This window comes from Triturus cristatus, chromosome 9, assembly GCF_964204655.1.
Source record: "Triturus cristatus chromosome 9, aTriCri1.1, whole genome shotgun sequence".
Taxonomy (NCBI): domain Eukaryota; kingdom Metazoa; phylum Chordata; class Amphibia; order Caudata; family Salamandridae; genus Triturus; species Triturus cristatus.
In genome coordinates this window covers 722858504-722877124 of record NC_140592.1, presented here as the reverse complement: position 1 = coordinate 722877124, position 18621 = coordinate 722858504, and the positions used below count along the sequence as shown (strand labels likewise).

At 53.4% G+C, this 18621-nt stretch overlaps 1 protein-coding gene across 2 annotated transcripts in view; it reads right to left on the bottom strand.

The window, feature by feature from the left end:
• Positions 1-432: 432 nt before the first annotated feature.
• The window catches only part of LOC146798603 (muscarinic acetylcholine receptor M1-like), a 422152-nt gene continuing 403963 nt past the window's right edge, over positions 433-18621 (bottom strand). For both annotated transcript variants that reach the window (XM_085625907.1, XM_085625906.1), the window contains exon 3: positions 433-2798. The gene's annotated coding sequence lies outside the window, so the exon portion shown is untranslated. The remainder of the gene's footprint in view (positions 2799-18621) is intronic.

Below are 18621 nucleotides of genomic sequence, written 5' to 3'. Positions count from 1 at the left end.
TTACTTACCGGTAATCTTCATTACTCCGGGTCCCGTAGTCCTCGACACCGTCATGACTTCCCTCCCTCCCTCCCTGTCTGCCGGCCTTCATTGGTGCTTGGTATTTCAGGAGGAATGCTGGGACGGTACTCCTTAAGTACTCCCAGTGGGAGGGGGAGGGTAGGTCCAGCATTCCTTCGTTCTTTTTTCTGTCAGTGAGATAGTAGATCTCACTTGTCCATGACGGTGTCGAGGACTACGGGACCCGGAGTAATGAAGATTACCGGTAAGTAATAGGACATTCCAATCTCACTAGAGATTAATCAAGTTTAAACAATTTTAATGAAACACTGTGCGTAATGATGCCCCATCTCCCTGTCTAAGATGGAGGCAAACCATGACTGTACATATTGCAGAAGAAACACTTCTAATGTATTAAAGGAAGGAGACCACTCATGGTTTAAACAAGATTTACTCTTCTAGCTGGTGTTTAATAACCATCTCCCCAAAGTCACTTCTACTGTGTGCCTATTTAATTGTACAGTATTTTCCGTGGTTTCAGATTGCAGTGGTAGAGGCGTGAAAGCAACGTCCAGATGTGCACTGAGCAAAGTCCTTTGCAAAATCTCCCCTGAATTTGAAGTAGAGGATATCTGAACGAGCTTCCAGGAAGGATTTTTTTCCATGTTATTCTAGGGTATAAAACAATGAACAGAGGCCAATTGTTTGGTATAGTGTGCTCCCACAAGCCAAAAGGTCCCATGCCCTTCCATTGAATGTCTTGTTCCAGCTTCGATTTCAGCCATTTTTTAATCATACAGACTACTTTTCACCATTTGCAAGACGAGAAGCTTTTGGACATTCCATAACCTCATCCGCACCTGCCCCTTAACATCCCACTGCCTTAATCTCATCCTTAGACACTAAGCCCCCAGAACAACCAAAGCCTCTGTCTGTCTTATAAGAATTGGGACCCCTGGAAATTACAATTCAGTCTCATCTACACTGAATATCCAAGCGCCTATACCCTACTGGCTAGAGCCGGTGAGCTTACAAATTATCAGTCAAAACTGGGATGCCTGGATATTCTGCAGCCTCAATCCCATTTATATGAATCAAATGTCCTGTACGTCCCGCTGCATAATTGGACCCAGGACATTCCACAGGCTTAATCTCAACTTCTACGAATCAAGCCCCCGACTGATGCTCCCTGCCCTGAATCCAACCTGTAAGAATTTGGGTAACGCCTGTGGGTGTATGGTGATGTTTGCCTGCAGATAGTCACCTCTTGATCCTTTGGAAAGGCCAGTTCGAAGCCTTTTGAACGTCTATGTTGGTTTCATAAGCACACAAATCACAGGACTATTCGACCCTTTGGCCTTTCTCATGAAAGGGATGACCAATCATCTAGGGCTTTGTTCTTCTTGGTGTTACATGATCAGAGCGTGCCATGTCGGATCCTGATGACGACACAACTGAGGAGACTTGGGTGAGGTATTATTCGCTGGCTGTGGACAATGACGAGTATTGTTTATCTCTGCAGTAGTGCAGCTGCCATGGCAGTGCGTCCCCCCAGCCTGCAAGGCTAAGGGCTGATCCAGGTGTTGTGATTGTATATGATGCTCCGGAAAAAATGCCATTACCATTTCGTTTTGAAGGGTTACATATTACTAGCCTTATCTCTACCAAGGCCCAGTACTGCAGCAACACCATTACCTAATTTTCTGGGTGCAAGCCTGTGACAAACTGTTGAGAGAGAAAGTGGTCTCATCTTAGATGAAATGCCCATTCTACCTTCGAGTCAGACTCGACCTTCAGTTTCCAAGCCTCGCCCCCTCCCCCACCTTCCCTTCGATGACAGAATAGAAATAAATGTGACCCCTTAAAAAAGTGCTGTTATACATGTCTCATTTGCATGACACTGAGACCATTTCTCCTTTACATATTTCTTGAAATCATCCTCATTAAACTATGATTTCGGACATTTTTGTCTGAACCGGTTTCCCAAAGTAACTTCTCAGGCTTGGCTTTTCAGAAAACTGGCAATGCCTCTAGACTTTCTGAACAACTACGTAATGCAAACATCAAAATCCCTAGGGCGATTTGGGAACGGTTTTCAAAAGAATAGATTTTTTTGGCATACATAAATAAAAGATGTCGAAAAAAAAAACGTAATGGCTCCACCTGCTTCTCTGAAGGCAGGTACGTGGCATACGCCTTGGAGGACAACCCCACACCCATAACTGTGCAAACACTTCATACACATCTAGGAAATAGCAAATGTACACCGCATATACATAGGCTGAGTTAGCAGCCGACACCAGAGTCCCGAAGACCCGTGCAGCCACTCCAGGGATGGCGACTGTTCTCCATCGAGGCAGGTGCTGTTCCAAGCGCGCATTGCAATGCACCCAGACTGGTAACTGGCGACAACTGGTGCTGGGATTCCTAAAGAAGACTGTGTTCACCACATCACACGGTTTGATTACGGGTTTTCCACTTCATTTACAATTGTTTTGCAGTTTTTCGTAGTGCCGCAACATTCATCGGGGCACCACTTAAAAAGAGCCGAAGATCACACTTGAATATCGCAGTACAGTGTTCCGGACTTCAGCGTGTATCCCGCGCAGGAGATTTTTTGCCTCGGATCCTCTTGGGGTTTCGCACTTCTGTTGCTGAAACCCACTGCTGTCCTGCCAAAGGAGGGGGTGGTGTGGACGGCACCCATCACCCCACACTGTTCCCTTCCCAAGCCAGCATCCTCGTCGTCTTAGGGTGAGCCGGATGTTCTCCATGTGTAATCAGAGACGGGCCTCCACCTGGGAGAGGGGAAATGGGAAAAGAAAAGAGAAATCAGTGCAGGCCTGCGAAGAGAAACCTACTGCAGTGCAGCCGCGTGCTAGTGTACCTGTGTACTTAGCTATGACAAAAAACACGCCGAGGGCTAGAGGAGCTGAAAACAGACAAAGCAAACAATCCGCAAACAAGAGCCACATCTACAAGGAACCGGTGTTCCCAGAGCTTTCCTGGCAGGCAGTGTAAATAAAGGGTTTAAAATGCCTCCCGGGTCCCCGAGTGCAATCCCCTGCTATGGTGCTGGAACCTTCTCTGTCCATGTCGCTTCATGGAGGGTAGGCAAATACACATGTAACCCAGATATCACAAGAGATGGGTTTTATTTATATTACCGAAAACCATCACCCTCGTTTTAAAGTTAAAGTAAAATCAGCGGGGTAAACAAGATCCCTACTTACACAGAATTGCTTAAATGTCCTATCGAAAGATAGGATAACAGTGATCAGAGAACTTTCAGAGGCAATGAAGTAAGATCTTTCCAAAAATGCATCGTAAACCATTCTAGATGAATTACCTTTTACAAAAACATAGTCACGTGAACCATCTTTCAAATATGGTATGAAAAGTGATTTAAATACAAAACCCGTAACAATAAATCTACTCCAGTCCCTAAACACCCCAGTTTTACTAAATTACAACCCGCTCTTCATCCATCTAGCTCAACTTTAAGATCACTACTTGATGCAGGCATTGGCAAAGCCAATGGTCTCGCCTACGTGAAAGATATTGACTTTGGCAATGTATTCTTGCCATAATGTACATCAGTGTGACTGCTGTTCAGCATGGCTACAAGTTAGTGGCATGGAGTGGAATGGAGTAGACTGAGGTAGATAGAAGTGGGGTAGATGAGGGTAGAATGGAGAGAGGTAGAGTGGGGTGGAGTGGAGTGCAGTAGAGTGTGATAGATTGAAGTGGGGTAGATCGGGGTGACTGGAGTGAGGTAGATTAGGGTAGAGTGGAGTGGGGCAGATTGAGGTAGACTAGAGTGGGTTAGATTGGGGTAGAGTAGGTGGAGTGAGGTAGATTGAGGTAGATTGGAGTGGTCTAGATTTGGATAGAGTAGAGTGGGATAGATTGGAGCCTAATAAAGTGGAGTAGATTGGGTAGAATGGAGTGGGGAGGAGTGGGGTAGAGTGGAGTGGGGTAAATTGAGGTAGAGTGGAGTGGGGTGGACTGTGGTAGAGTGGGATAGATTGGAATGGGGTAGACAAGGGTAGATAGTAGTGGGGTATGGTGGTCTGGGGAAGATGGGATAGAGTGGGGTAGATTGTAGCAGAGTGGGGTACATTGGAGTGGGGTAGGCTGGTGTAGTTTGGGTTAAGGTGGAGTGGGGTAAATTGGGGTACATTGAGGTGGGGTAGATTGGAGAGAGGTAGATGGGAGTGGGGTAGATTGGGTTATATCTTAGTAGAGTGGAGTAGTGGTATATTAGGGTAGATTGGAGTGGGTAGATTGGAGTGGAGATTGGAGTAGAGTGGAGTGGGGTAGATTGGAGTAGGGTATATTGCAGTAGGATAGATTGGGGTGGAGTTGAGTGGGGTGGAGTGGAATGGGTAGAATGGAATGGGGTGGGGTTGATTGGAGTGGAGTCAAGTGGGGTAGAATGAGGTGGAGTAGAGTAGATTGGAGTGTAATAGATTTGAGTGGAGTAGGGTTCACTGGAGTGGAGTTCGGTAGACTGGAGTGAAATGGAGTGGGGCAGAGTGGAGTGGGGTAGATTGGAGTGTGGTAGATTGGGGTAGATTGACGTGGGGTAGATTGGAGTGGAGTAGATTGGGGTGAAGTGGGGTACTTTGGAGTGGAGAGGGGTAGATTGGAGTGGGATAGTTTGGAGTAAAGTCATGTAGTTTGGAGTAGAATGAGGCAAATTGGGGTGGGCATTGGGGCAGGGTCTGGTGGCTTAGTGGACTAATGTGTCCACTGTAGGGGCCTGTGTTTGACCTAATGGTAATAGGTTAAAATCCCTTTGAGTCCATTCAGCCTTACATCTTTCTAAAGTCAATAAAATGAATACCATTGAGTTAGGTAACAATAAACATCTGTTATTCGGCTACTTGATACCCTTGGGTGATACGCGTGCTTTACAAATACACGTTATGTTATGTTACTGGAGTAGAGTGGGGTAGATTGGAAAGATTGGAGTGGAGTAGATTGGAGTGGAGTGGGGTAGATTGGAGTGGGGTGGAAAGTGGTGGATTAGAGTGGAGTGGAGTAGGGTAAATTAGAATGGGGTGGATTGGGATGGAGTGGGGTAGATTGAGGTGGAGTGGGGTAGATTGGGGTGGAGTAGGGTAGATTGGGGTGGAGTGGAGTTGGGTAGATTGAACTGTGGTAGATTGTGAAAGATTGGAGTATGGTAGATTAGAGTGGGTTAGGTAGACTTGAGTGAAAAAGACTGAGTGGGACTGATTGGGGTAGATTGAGGTGGTATGGGGTTGAGTGGAGTGGGGTAGATTAGGGAAGACTGAGTTGAAGTGGGGTGGGCTAGATTGAAGTGGGGTGGGATTGAGTGGAGTGGATTTGGGTATATTGGTGAGGATGTTGGGTAGATTGTGGTAGAGTTGAGTGGAGTGGCGTAGACTGGGTAGATTGGAATAGAGTTGGGTAGATTGGAGTGGGGTAGATATGAGCGAAGAAGAGTTTAGAGAGGAGGTGGGTAGATTTGAGTGGGGTAGACTTGAGTAGAGTGGGGTAGATTGGGGTAGAGTGGAGTAGGGCAGATTGGAGTGAGGTAGAATGGGTGGGGTAGAGTGGGGTGGGGTAGATTGGAGTGGCGTAGAGTTGGGCGGGGTAGATTGGATTGAAGTGGGGTATATTGGAGTGGTGTGGGGCAGAGTGGAGTGGGGAGACTGGAGTGTTGTGGGGTAGATTGGAGTGGGATGGATTGAGATAGATGGGGTAGATTGGAGTGGGGGAGTAGGTTGGAGTAGAGTGGAGTGGAGTGGGGTAGATTGGAGTGGAGTGGGATAGAGTGGGGTGTGTTAGATTGAAATGAATTGGAGTGGGGTAGATTGGGTAGACTGGAGTGGGGTAGATTGGGGTTGTGTGGAGAAGGGCAGCCTGTGGTAGATTGGAGTGGGGTAGATTGGAGTGGAGTTGGGTAGATGGAAGTGGAATGTACTGGGGAAGAGTGAAGTGGAGTTTTAAGAGGAGCAGTGTAGATTGAAGTGTGGTAGATTGGGGTAGATTGGAGTGGAGTGGGGATAGGTTGGAGTGAAGTAGGTACAATGGAGTGGAGTGGAGTAGACTGGGATAGATTGGAGTGGGATAGATAGGAGTGGAGCAGAGCAGATTGGAGTGGGTTGAGTGGAGCAGAGTTGGGTACATTGGAGTGGATTGGGGTAAATGTGAGTGCAATGGGGTGCATTGGAGTGGAGAAGATTGGGATAGATTGGAGTGTAAGGGTGTGCGGGTGTAGAAGCTGGAGGACTGGAGTGGAGTGGGGTAGATAGAGTGGAGTGGAGTAGAATAAGGAGATTGGAGAGGAGCAGGGTAGACTGAAGTGGATTGGGGTAGATTGAGTACAGTGGATTGGGATGTAGTGGGGTAGATTGGAGTGGAGTAGGGTAGATTGAAGTGTGCTAGATTGGAGTAGGGCAGATTGAAGTAGAATGGAGTGGGGTAGATTGGAGTGCGGTAGAGTGAGGTGGGGTAGACTGGAGTGGGGTAGAGTCAGGGTGAAGAAGATTGGGTGAGTGGGGTAGATTGGAATGAGTGAGGCAGATTGGAGTGGGGTTGATTGTAGTGGAGTGGGCTAGATTGCAGTGGAATAGATTGGGATAGACTGTGGTGGAGTAGATTGGAGTGGAGTGGGGCAGATTGAAGTGGTGTGGGGTAGGCTGGAGTGCAGTGGGTTAGATCGGGGTATAGTGGAGTAGGGTAGATTGGGGTAGATTGAAGTGGGGTAGAGTGTGGTGGGGTGTGGTGGGGTAGACTGGAGTTGCGTAGAGTCGGGTGGGGTAGATTGAGTGGGTGGATTCAGATAGATTGGGTTAGATTGTAGTGAAGTGGAGTGCGGCATATTGGAGTGGTGTGGAGTAGAGTGGAGTAGGGTAGATTGTGGTACATTGGAGTGGAGTGGGGTAGATTGGAGTGGGATAGATGGGGAGGGTTTGGGTGGATTGAAGGGAAGTGGAATGGGCTATATTCGAGTGGTGTGGGGTAGATTGGGGTAAAGTGGAGTGAGGTAGATTGTGGTGGAGCACATCAGAGTGCAGTGGGGTAGATGGGAGTGGGGTGGGGTAGAATGGAGTGAAGTGGAGTTGGTTAGAGTAGGAAGTGGTGGATTGAAATGGAGTGGAGTGGGGTAGATTGGGTAGAGTAGAGTGGAGTTAAGTAGAGTGGATAGGAGTGGGGTAGAATGGACTGTAGCAGGGTAGGTTGGGGTGGATTGGAGTTGGGTAGATTGGCTTAGAATGGAGTTGGGTAGATTGGGGTGGACCGGAGTGGTGTAGATTGTGGTAGATTGGAGTGAGGTACAATGGGTAGAGTGGAGTGGAGTAGAGAGTAGGGTAGATTGGTGTGGGGTGGAATGGGGTAGATTTGAATGGAGTGTGGAAGATTAGAATAGGGTGGGGTAGATTGGAGTGAAAGTGAAGTTGAGTAAAGTGGAGCGGGGTAGATTTGGGTATATTGGAGTGGAGCGGGATATATTGGAGTGGAGTACAGTATATTGGAGTGGAGTGGGGCAGATTGCAGTGGAGTGGTGAGTAGCTGTGGCCGTTAGGTTACATCACTTTCACCTAAGTGCATATGAATATGGGGTGCATGAAAGCATTTTCGGTAGAATACATATGTGTTAGACCTGTCACCCCTCACCGTCGCGGACCCTGCGCTGCTGGAGAAGAAACGCTGTGGCCAAGATCACCGCTGCGGCCCCTACACTGCTGGGAGAAGAAACGCTGTGGCCAAGATCACCGCCGCGGCCCCTGCGTCTCTGGGAGGAGTCACGCTGTGTCCCAGATCGCCGCCGCGGCCCCTGAGTCAAAGTAAGAGCCACCGCGTTCACTGCCGAGGCCGCGCTGAGATCAGGCGCGAAGAGAAGAGCGTCGCCTGGCAACCGGGACGCCAGCCGTGTCATCGGCTGCGCCCCCGGAAAGCCGTGCTCTGATTGGTTCCCGGACAAGGAACCATCCAGGAGGTCCGGGGCTAACTGTAAACCCATGCGAGAGGGGCTCCGAGGAGTGCGGGAGTCTCTGAATTCTGGAGGCCGGCTTCTGAGCAGCAGAGATAGCCCCGAGCATGGCCTTGAGTCAACCCGCCTTCCCCAGTCAACGCCCAGAGTAACGTGAGGAGCGGGCCGACTGGGGAGAGGGGAGCGTCCTGCACAGGCCGGAGCCGGCGCTGCGTTGAGGCCGAATTCCCCAGCAGGGACTGAAATGGTGAGTCGGGGAGACCTGGGGCCTACGCCAACATGGAGGCCCCGTCCTATTTACAGCAGAGCTAGCCCCAGGGGCTCCTGGGACCTGAATACCTGGGGAAGTTAGCTAGATGTGAGCAAGACCGTCTGGGAAATGCCCTCCCCCCCCTGCTGAAATGTCTTCTTTGGAACTGCAGTGAATATCTGCATAAGAATTGTTGCCTGAATTGAGTATATATCCGCATCAGAATTGTTGCCTGAATTGAATATATTACTGCATAAGAATTGTTGCCTGAATTGAATATATTACTGCATAAGAATTGTTGCCTGAATTTTTTTTTTTTTTTTTTTTTTGAAACCGTTTATTGCAGTTTGAAAAAGTTACAGGTATGGGCCTACAACCACTCGGCCGGCCGCTAGAGTGACAAAAGCATATTGCATACATACAGTAAGAGTCTGTTGGCAGTGCAGATTAGCAAAACAGGAGAAATCAATGTTGCAGGCCGCATAGCTCCATGCCCACAGTACGGTTCCCTTTTATCAAAACAAAACAACACAAAAAACCAAACCCGCAAGGCAACCCGCGATCCAAAGTGACAGCACGTGCTCCATAAGTGGGGGATCCCAACCAGCAGCAGAACTCTGGAGAGGGGAATGGGAATAGATCAGGGACTGGGGGACCGCGTGCCCAGGGCCAAGGGAGGGGGGCCATCTAGGGAGACGGAGCAGGCGAGGCAGCCGGTAGCTGTGGCGGCTCACAAATACCCCCGCGGTAGGCGTTCCAGGGGCCCCAGATTTTCACCCACGCCCCAGGCTTACCCCTCGCCACATACACCACCTTTTCACGAAACATACACCAATCCATATGTTCTTTCCAGGCCAACACCGCAGGGGGCCTCTGGGATCCCCACAATTGAGCAATGTCACGCTTAGCTATCATGTATCCCAGAGTCACCCACCGCGTCTGCGGGACCGAATAGTCATTTGGTTCCCACACATTCAGCAAGCATCTCCTCGCTTCAGGCAACAGCGCGACACGCGTAACCACACGCAGGACCTCATGCACACCACGCCAGAATCGCTCCACCTTTGGGCACTCCCACAGTATATGCATGAAAGTTGCCAACGCGCCACAGCCACGCTTACACATTCCGTCACCAGCAAAGCCCATACGTAGAAGCCTTGGCCCCGTCACGTAAACCCGGTGAAGGATCTTAAGCTGGACGAAACGAAGGCGAGCCGGGATGGCCACTTCTTTTGGAGAGGCCACCGCGGAAATCCAATCCTCGTCGTCCAGCTCTAGCCCGTCGGCAACCCAGGCCTCGCGGAGACTAGTCAGCAGGCACGATCTGTCGTTGATCAGTTTTTTATATATGAGGGAGATCGTGCTGTCTGGGACATGGCCATCCAGCACTCTGTCCTCCAGGGGGGAAGACTCCGGAATGGACGCGACATCCGGGAAGACGGAGCCCAGCGCATGGCGGACTTGTAGGTACCGAAAGTACTCACTGCCCTGCAGCTGAAACTCCGTCTGCAGCGTCGCAAAAGTCTTGAATCCCCCCCTCGTCCAGAGATCTCCCACAGTGCTGATTCCGATCGTGTCCCACTTCTCAAAGCCCTTCGATGTCCACAGGGAGCCCAACCTCTCTGACGCATATAGCGGTGACGCCCGGGTCAAACGGTCCTTCCACCCCATAGCTGCATTAGCCGCGTGCCAGACACGCACCATGACACGCGTCGGTCCCGTCAGACGGGGGTTGGGCGCGGCAGAGTAAAGCGCTCGATTGTAGTCGCCACCGGGCAGGAGCATCTTGTCCATCTCAAACGCCGGGTTCAAGGCGGGCCCGTAAAGGCCATGATTAATTGCAGCCAGTTGGGTGGCCCAGTAATACCGTTTAATGTCCGGGAGGGCGACCCCCCCATCGTACCACGGGAGCGTCAATTTAGCCAGAGCAATGCGCGGCCTCCCGTCCCAGAACAGGCGCCGCTGGAGGCCCTCCACCTCACGGAAGTAGCGTGCCGGAACCAAGTCCATAGTATTCTGGAGGGCGTAGAGGAAGCGCGGCAAGGACATCATTTTAAACAAGGCCGCTCGGCCGAGCGGCGAAAGCGGCAGACCCCGCCAGCGCACCACGTCCTCCTTCAAGCGCTGGAGGGGGGGCAGCAAATTCCGCTCATAACGGGCCTCCGGGTCAAGAGTGATATATATCCCCAGGTACCGAAACCCCTGGGATGCAATCTGGATCGGACAGTCCCGTGGTAGGACCGGAGCCTCCCCGGAAAGCACATATACACAGGATTTCGCCCAGTTGATGACAAGGCCTGAGTTGCGACCGAATGAGCGCAAAACATCAACCAGGACGATCAGTGATTTACGCGGGGAGGCGAGATAGAGGAGGATATCATCAGCATAGAGGGACACACGGTCCTCATGCTCGGGGGTCCAGCGGAGACCACGGATGGAAGGGTGCCACCGCAGCCACTCCGCCAGGGGCTCCAGGGCCAGTGCAAACAGGAGAGGTGACAAGGGGCAACCCTGTCGCGTGCCCCGCCCCAGCGCGAACGGGGCCGAGACTCGCCCATTCACCGCCACCTGCGCCAAGGGGCCCGAGTACAACAATTTGACCCAGCTAATAAAGCCCGGTCCAAATCCAAATTTCGCCAGCATCGCCCAGATGTATGGCCACTCAAGCGTGTCAAACGCCATGGTGGCGTCCAAGGACGCCAAGATGGCCGGCTCCCGCACAAATGGGACACGCGCGAGCACACCGTGCAAGCGCCGTAGATTGAGCGCTGTGTTGCGGTGTGGTATAAAGCCAGATTGGTCTTGGTGGACCAAGTCGCCCACCACGCCAACCAACCGGTTGGCCAACACCTTGGCGAGGATTTTGGGCTCCGCGTTCAAGAGCGAGATCGGCCTATAGGATGCGACCCGTTCACGGGGCTTCCCCTCCTTGTGGATCACCACGATTGTAGCCAGACGCTGGTCCGGCGGGAGGGAACCCTGCGAGTGTGCCGCCAGGAACATCGCACGCAGGTGGGGCGCCAACACATCCGGGCGTAGCTTGTATAGTTCGATGGGGATACCATTGGGGCCCATGGCCTTGCCGGATGCAACCGAGCGAATAGCCAAGGCAATTTCGTCCGAGGTGGGAGGAGCGTCCAGCGAATCCCTGTCCTCCACCGTAAGGGAGGGCAGTGCGATGTCCCGAAGCAGGGCATGGGAATCTTCCTCCGAGCAGGGGGAAACCGGGGAGTAGACTTCGCGGAAATAATCCGCAAAGCAGGAGACAATGGCTTCCGGCTCGGTGACACACGCACCATCCGCACTCTCAATCAAAGGAACCACGCGACTCGCTCTCTCCCTCTTGTCCAACCACGCAATCAATTTGCCAGCCTTATCACCCACATCATACAATCGCCCCTGCTGCTCTCGACTGAGGCCCCTGGCCGCCTCCGTGACGAGGGCCCGATAGGCCGCCTGCTTTAGGTGTAGAACATGCAGCTTGGCATCTGTTACCCCGCTCCCCAGGTCACCCTCCAGTTCTGCAATCTCGGCCTCTACCCGGGTCACCTCCTCCCGCTCGCGCCGCCGGGCATGGGAGATAAAGGAGAGGGCCTCCCCTCTAAGAACTACCTTAAAAGCCTCCCACAGGGAGATGGCCGAAGGGACCGACCCCACATTCTCGTCGAAATAACGCTGTAAGGATTTGATCAAATCGGCACGAATGGTGGGGTCGCGCAAATACCATGCATTGATTGGAGCCACCCTGCCATCCCCCCTCGGGAAGACATCGAAATGTAACAGCAATGGGGAGTGGTCTGAGATACCCCGCGCCAGATGGCGCACCTCCCCCACCCTCCCTGCATGGGCCGCCGGGACAAGGATGTAATCAAGCCGCGAGAGGCTACCATGGGCACCCGAGTGGAAGGTGTATTGCCGCTGTGCGGGATGCTTTAGTCGCCAGCAATCCACCAGGCCCAACGTGTCTAAAAGGCCGGGCAGCCACGCCTGTGCCCGGGGGAGGTCCCTGGGGGGATGGCGATCCATAGACCCAGAAGCTACCGCATTAAAGTCCCCTCCAACCACCAGCAGGCCACTCGGAAGGTCCAGGAGGAGGTGCCCCAGGTCCGCAAATGTGGTGGCTTGTAACCCAGGCGGGACGTACACTGATATCAAAATAAACACTCTACCCTCCATTCTTCCCACCAGGACAGTGTAGCGTCCCCTCTCATCATGGCGCACCTCATCGATCTCCAACGGGAGCGAGTTCTTGATCATAATACCCACCCCCGCGAGCCCGAAGTGAAGCCAGAATGGGCCGCCAAACGATAGCCCCGCCGATTCATTGCCTGAAAGGAGTTACCTATAAGGTGTGTCTCCTGCAGGAAGACAACATCTGGTGAAATACGTTTCAAGTACTGCAGGACCACACCACGCTTAATCCTATCCCCCAGGCCGTTAACATTCCATGACAACACAGTCAAATCCCTACCCCCCATCATACGTCGAAACAATCGGTCGTCCCCCACAGAGCATCTTAAAAACAACAATATAGTAGCGGGTTTGCCTTGCGGTGCAAACAAACAACACACCCCCCCCACCCCCCCATCCCAACAGAACTCCCCCCTCCCTGCACCCCTGCATGAGCCCAGACAGCCCCCCCAAAGTGCAGTGTGCCTGTCGCCCCATAGCTAAAAACTAACTAGTCCCCCAGAGGAGGAGGGAAGCCCCCAACAGACCCCGCACGACCTCCATAGGAGGGGAACATATGCAATCAATAAATGGGGAAGGAACATCGTCCAGAGCAAGGCCTATTCAGTCACCCCTCAATTCTGATCCGGCGGGCCCTCCTCGCCAGCCGCGCCCCCCCCCGCCCCCCCGGCCCCGATCTCCAGGCAGAGTGTCCAACCAGTCCCCAGCCGCCTCGGGCCGGTCAAAGAAGTGCGTGCGACCATCCACCTCCACCCTCAGCTTAGCTGGAAAAAGCATTGAGTACTTAAGGTTCAGGTCCCGTAGGCGACGTTTAACACCAAGAAAGCTCTGTCTCTGCTTCTGAACCGCCGGAGTAAAGTCTGGGTAGAAATGCACATCCATGTTGTCAAGCTTGACCGGTCCCTGTTGTCTGGAGGTCTGGAGGATAGCATCTCTGTCCCGAAAGTTAAAAATCCGGGCAATGAGAGGCCGCGGCGGGGCACCGGTCTTAGGTCTGCCCCCAGGGACCCGGTGAGCACGCTCCACCGCAAAAAGCTTACTCAGCCCCCGGGGCTGGAGATGGGTAAGGATCAATTCTTCCACAAAAAGATCCGCCGCCTCCGCCTCTCGTCCCTCCGGCACCCCCACAATACGGACATTATTCCTCCGGGCCCGACCCTCGGAATCCTCCAGTCGCCGGTCCATCAGGGCGCTCGCCTGGCCAAGCCGGCGCACCTCCTTCTGGAGGGCCACCACATCCGTCGTGAGGCTCGTTGCGGTGTGGGCCAGGGAATCAACCCGGTCGTTCGTTTTGGACAAGTCTGCCCTAACAAGGCTCACATCCACCAGGACCGAGTCTATTTTTTGCGCTAGGGTGTCGAAACGCTGGTCCACCGAGGCCTTCATCTCTGCGATGGCGCCCATGACGTCCCGGAGGGTCAGATCCACAGGCTGAGCAGATGCCTCCGTCGGGCCCGCCGGGGATGTGCGCGATGTCTCCGGAGAACCCTTCTGGAGAGTGTAGCGGTCCATACTGTTAGCTTGGTGCGCCGTGCCACGGCGGGTCGTCTTCACCTTCGCCCGGTCGCCATCTTGTTTGGTGGACATGCTTGCTCTCCCACCGTCGTGCCAATCTCCTCGAACGGGCCGCTATACCAATTCACGGGCGCCGGGGGGAGGCGGGGGCGACCACCGAACCGCAGGTCAACCCACAGCCGGCGGGTCAGCCGGGCACTTAGACAAGACCACACCACCGCACCCCGCTCCGCAACCCTACCTCGCTTGAGGGCAAGGAGGGCGCAAAAGCGAAAGTGAAAGTGCGGGGTACGCGAGTCGCCCAGCCTTGCCCGCCGCTGTTGTTCACTTTGTCCCCGGATCGCCCTACTACTCCAATCCGGGGGGCCGGCGAGGAGAAGGCCGCAACCTTCGATCGGTGCTCCCACCGGTGTCCGGGGTCCAATTCGAGCCCGAAAAACGGGTGGCGCCTCAGCTCGGGTTCCCCGACACAGTCCCCTCAACAAGGACAGGATATCGCCAGGATTAATTCAGGAGGTCGCGGAGGTCCTCGGGAGCCTCGCACCTACGCGGCCATCTTGGTTGCGCGCTAGGCTCCTCTGTTGCCTGAATTGAATATATATCTGCAGAAGAACTCTTGCCTGTATTGACCTGAGGGTACAACAACCGTTTACCCTGCATACTGTGCGAACCTTGCATTTTCAACCCCGACAAGAGGTAGATAAAGATACTTGTTCTCCTAAATGAAACTGGAGTGGTGTCTCCTCATTGTATGTGCTTTACTGTGTCAGTGTGGGGGTGTGCTGCGCGACTACTTTACACATAGCCTCGTGCAAGCCTACCTCCCTTGCGCCAAGCTACCTTGTCGGAATCGGTGGTCCCTACTTGGACTAGGGTGCAGGCTCTGGCCAACTGGAGACCCCGGTTCTAACATTGGTGGCAGCAGTGGGATTAGGGCTTGTGCTTGTGCAGCACCCTACGGTGACTCAGTGTGCGCCACAATTCTACACCTGATGTAATGCAAGCTCGCAATTCTCCCTGACTGCCTGATTGCAAGTGATCTTGTTCAAAGCCTGTTGCCTAAGTCCTAGTGGTTTTCCCTGGAAACATCCGAGGCCCTACCTAGCAAGATGGAATTCGAGATGGCCAACCTGGAAACGTACACAGTGGAGCAGCTTAAGGAGTTCTGCCAGGGGAAAGGGGTGTTCTTCAAGCGAGGCACCAAGCGAGAGGAGCTTCAAAAAACCTTGAGAGCATGGGCATTGGCCCACCCGGAAGGGAGTAGTGACAAGGGGCAGGGAGAGCATGACGCTCCAGGAGAACTGGTCCTATTGCACATAGATACTAGCGATAATGTATTGCCAGGAAGACGTTCCAGGGCAGGCAGTAGTGTCTCAGTAAGGAGCTTGTCTGCAGAGGAGTTCGAGGACAGAGGGGAGGAGAGACAGCTTAATCTAGAACTTGCCAGGTTAGAGAAGGAGCGTAAAGAGAAGAGGTTGGCTATGGAGGAAAGAAAACTTGTCCATGAGCTCAGCCTGAAGGAGCTGGAAATCAAAGCCCTACAAGTAGGGGCTAACAACAACGCAAATGGTGGCAGCGTACCTACTGAAGCTCCACGGAAGTCTAGGTTCTACATGCCCAAAGATGTTGTGGCCAGTTTTAATGTGGGGGACGATATCGACAAGTGGCTAGCGGCCTATGAGGTGTCTTTAACAGCCCATGGGGTCCCCGAGAGTTATTGGGGGGTAGCCTGTACAGGTACATGCCTCCGGTGGGGAGGGACACACTCCTGACACTAGACAAGGCAGATCTGACCAACTATTCCGTTATGAGGGAAGTGTTACTTAAGAAGTTTGGTCTTACCCCTGAGAAGTATAGGCAGAAGTTTAGAAATAGCCACAAACTTCCCACACAGAACTGGGTAGATTTCCTGGATTACGCCCGCAAAGCATTGGAGGGTTGGGTGCGGGGCAGCAAGGTAACTGATTAAAAAGAGCTGTATGATTTGTTCTTAAGAGAGCACCTTCCAGAAAAATGTTTTCCAGAGCTGCGCCAACACCTGGTTGACCGCAAGTTGACCGACCCGAGGGAGCTTGCGGAGGAGGCGGACACCTGGGTCAGTACCAGGGTGTCCAACAAGGGATCAGGGGGAACCCTCAAAAGGGTGGACTGGGTTTCCCCCAGAAGAGAGTGGGGGAGATAAAAAGAAGTAGTTCTCCAAAGGCCCCCAAAACAGATCGCAAGGGAGCGGGTTTGGATCCCAGCCCTAATCTGGCTACCAGAAGCCTACTTATCCTGACAAAGGTCAGCAGCCCAGAACTGTCCGGTGCTATGAGTGCGGGGAGGTTGAACACTACAAGGGGGATCCCCAGTGTCGTAAAAGGACCCCAGCCCCTACTGGAGGTAAGAACCCCGGGGTGGCTAGTGTAGCGCTGGGGGAGGAGCTGTCCCTAGATAAGGGGGTGAGTGTGCAGGATTGACCCTAGTATCCCTGGGATACAGTGAGATGGTCCCACAGACCCAGGTGCCCTCAAATACCGCCAAGTACAGGCAGAGGGTCCTTGTCAACGGGCAGGGGGGGGAGGCTCTGAGGGACACAGGTGCCAGCATGACGATGGTAAGGAGACAGCTGGTGTCCCTGGAGCAAGTGATTCCTGATGTATTCCACCCGGTTGTGATGGCTGACAACGGTGTGGGTCACTACCCTGTGGCCCAAGTTCCCTTTGAGTGGGGAGGGGTTTCAGGCCTTTTGAGAGTTGCAGTGAGCCCTGCCATGCCAGTTGACTGTCTGTTGGGAAATGATCTTGAGCATACTGCCTGGAAGGAGGTAGAGTTCAAAGCACACGCAGAGATGCTGGGATTACCATAATGGACCTGTGCGATCACCCGGTCCAGGGATGCCCGGCGAGGGAGTCAACCAGGGCTGCAGCCTGGGACAATGGCCCAGCCCCCTGCTAACCAGGAAAACTCCCTGGAGAATGCACCCCATGAGATGGATGGGGCACCCGCCGCGGTCGCACCAGAGTCCACGGAGGCTGACGTTGTTCCCGTGGGGGACTTGCCAACCCCTGCAGCGTGGCAGGTGGAAGGAGGGCCTACCCGGGAGGACTTCTGTCGGGCACACAAGGAGTGCCCCACCCTTAAGGGCATGCGGCGACAGGCCGCAGCCCAAGCAGCCAGAAATGCTACTGGAAATTACCACATTTACCGGGAGGATGGCCTCCTCTACAGTGAGCCCAAGGCTCCGGTGCATGGGTCATCAAGGGCCTTAGTAGTCCCCCAATACTATCGGGCCTTTTTGTTGGAATTAGCGCATGAGATCCCCCTGGCGGGACACTTGGGCCAAGATAAGACTTTTGCTCGTCTGGTCCCACACTTCTATTGGCCCAGGATGAGGATTGCCTCTGATGCCTTTTGCAAGACTTGCGTGACCTGCCAAGCAAGTGGGAAGACAGGGACCAACTTGAAGGTTCCCCTGGAACTACTACCGGTTGTTGGTACCCCCTTTGAGTGGGCGGGAATCGACATCGTCGGGCCTATGGATCCACCGACCTCTTCTGGACACCGGTTCATCCTAGTTCTGGTGGATCACGCCACCCGGTACCCGGAGGCTATCCCTCTGAGGACCATCACTGCACCTGCGGTGGCGCGGGCCCTGATGGGGATTTTTACCCGAGTGGGTTTCCCCAAGGTCGTGGTGTCGGACACGGGCACCAACTTTATGTCTGCCTATATGCAGGCCATGTGGAAGGAGTGTGGGGTGACGTACAAGTTCTCCACTCCCTACCACCCCCAGACCAACAGGCTTGTCGAGCGTTTCAACAAGAACCTGAAAGGAATGATCAGGAGTCTGCCTGAGGACCTGAGGAAGAAGTGGGACATCCTCTTGCCCTGTCTGTTGTTTTCCTACAGGGAGGTGCTGCAGAAGGGGGTAGGCTTCAGCCCCTTCGAGCTTCTGTACAGACACCCTGTTAGGGGACCCCTCAGTCTGGTGAAGGAGGGGTGGGAGAAGAATCCTAGGAGGCTTCCCCAAGATGTAATGAGCTACATGTTGGCGTTCCGCAGCCAGATAGCTAAGCTGTGGAAAGAGGCATCTGACAACTTGGAGGCCAGCCAGGTGGTCATGAAGGAGTGGTATGACCAGAATGCCCAGCCTGTGGAGTTGGATACTGGACAGAAGGTGTAGGTCATGGAGCCCGGAGAGCTTAGCCTACTTATCATGCCAGGTATTGGAGCAATACTCCTCCTTGTTCTCCCTCATCCCTGGGATTACCCACCTGTTTTCCCATGATGTGCACACAGGGGACAGCACCCCTGTCAAGACCAAGTCTTATAGGCTGTCGGATAAAGTGAAGGCCAGCATCCAGCGTGAGGTCACTAAGATGCTGGAGCTGGGAGTGATCGAGCCGTCCAGCAGCCCCTGGGCCAGTCTGGTGGTTTTGGTACCTAAAGCGGCCTCACCGGGCACCACATCTGAGCTTCGGTTCTGTGTGGACTAACGAGGACTTAACTCCATGACCAAGATGGATGCTCATCCGTTCCCCAGGGCAGATGAGCTCATTGACCGGCTGGGGGCCGCCCGATACCTAAGTACCTTTGACCTCATGTCAGGATACTGGCAGATCGCCCTGACGGACGGCACCAAGGAGAAGACTGCGTTCTCCATCCCAGAGGGCCACTTCCAGTTTAGAGTGATGCCCTTTGGATGGAAAAATGC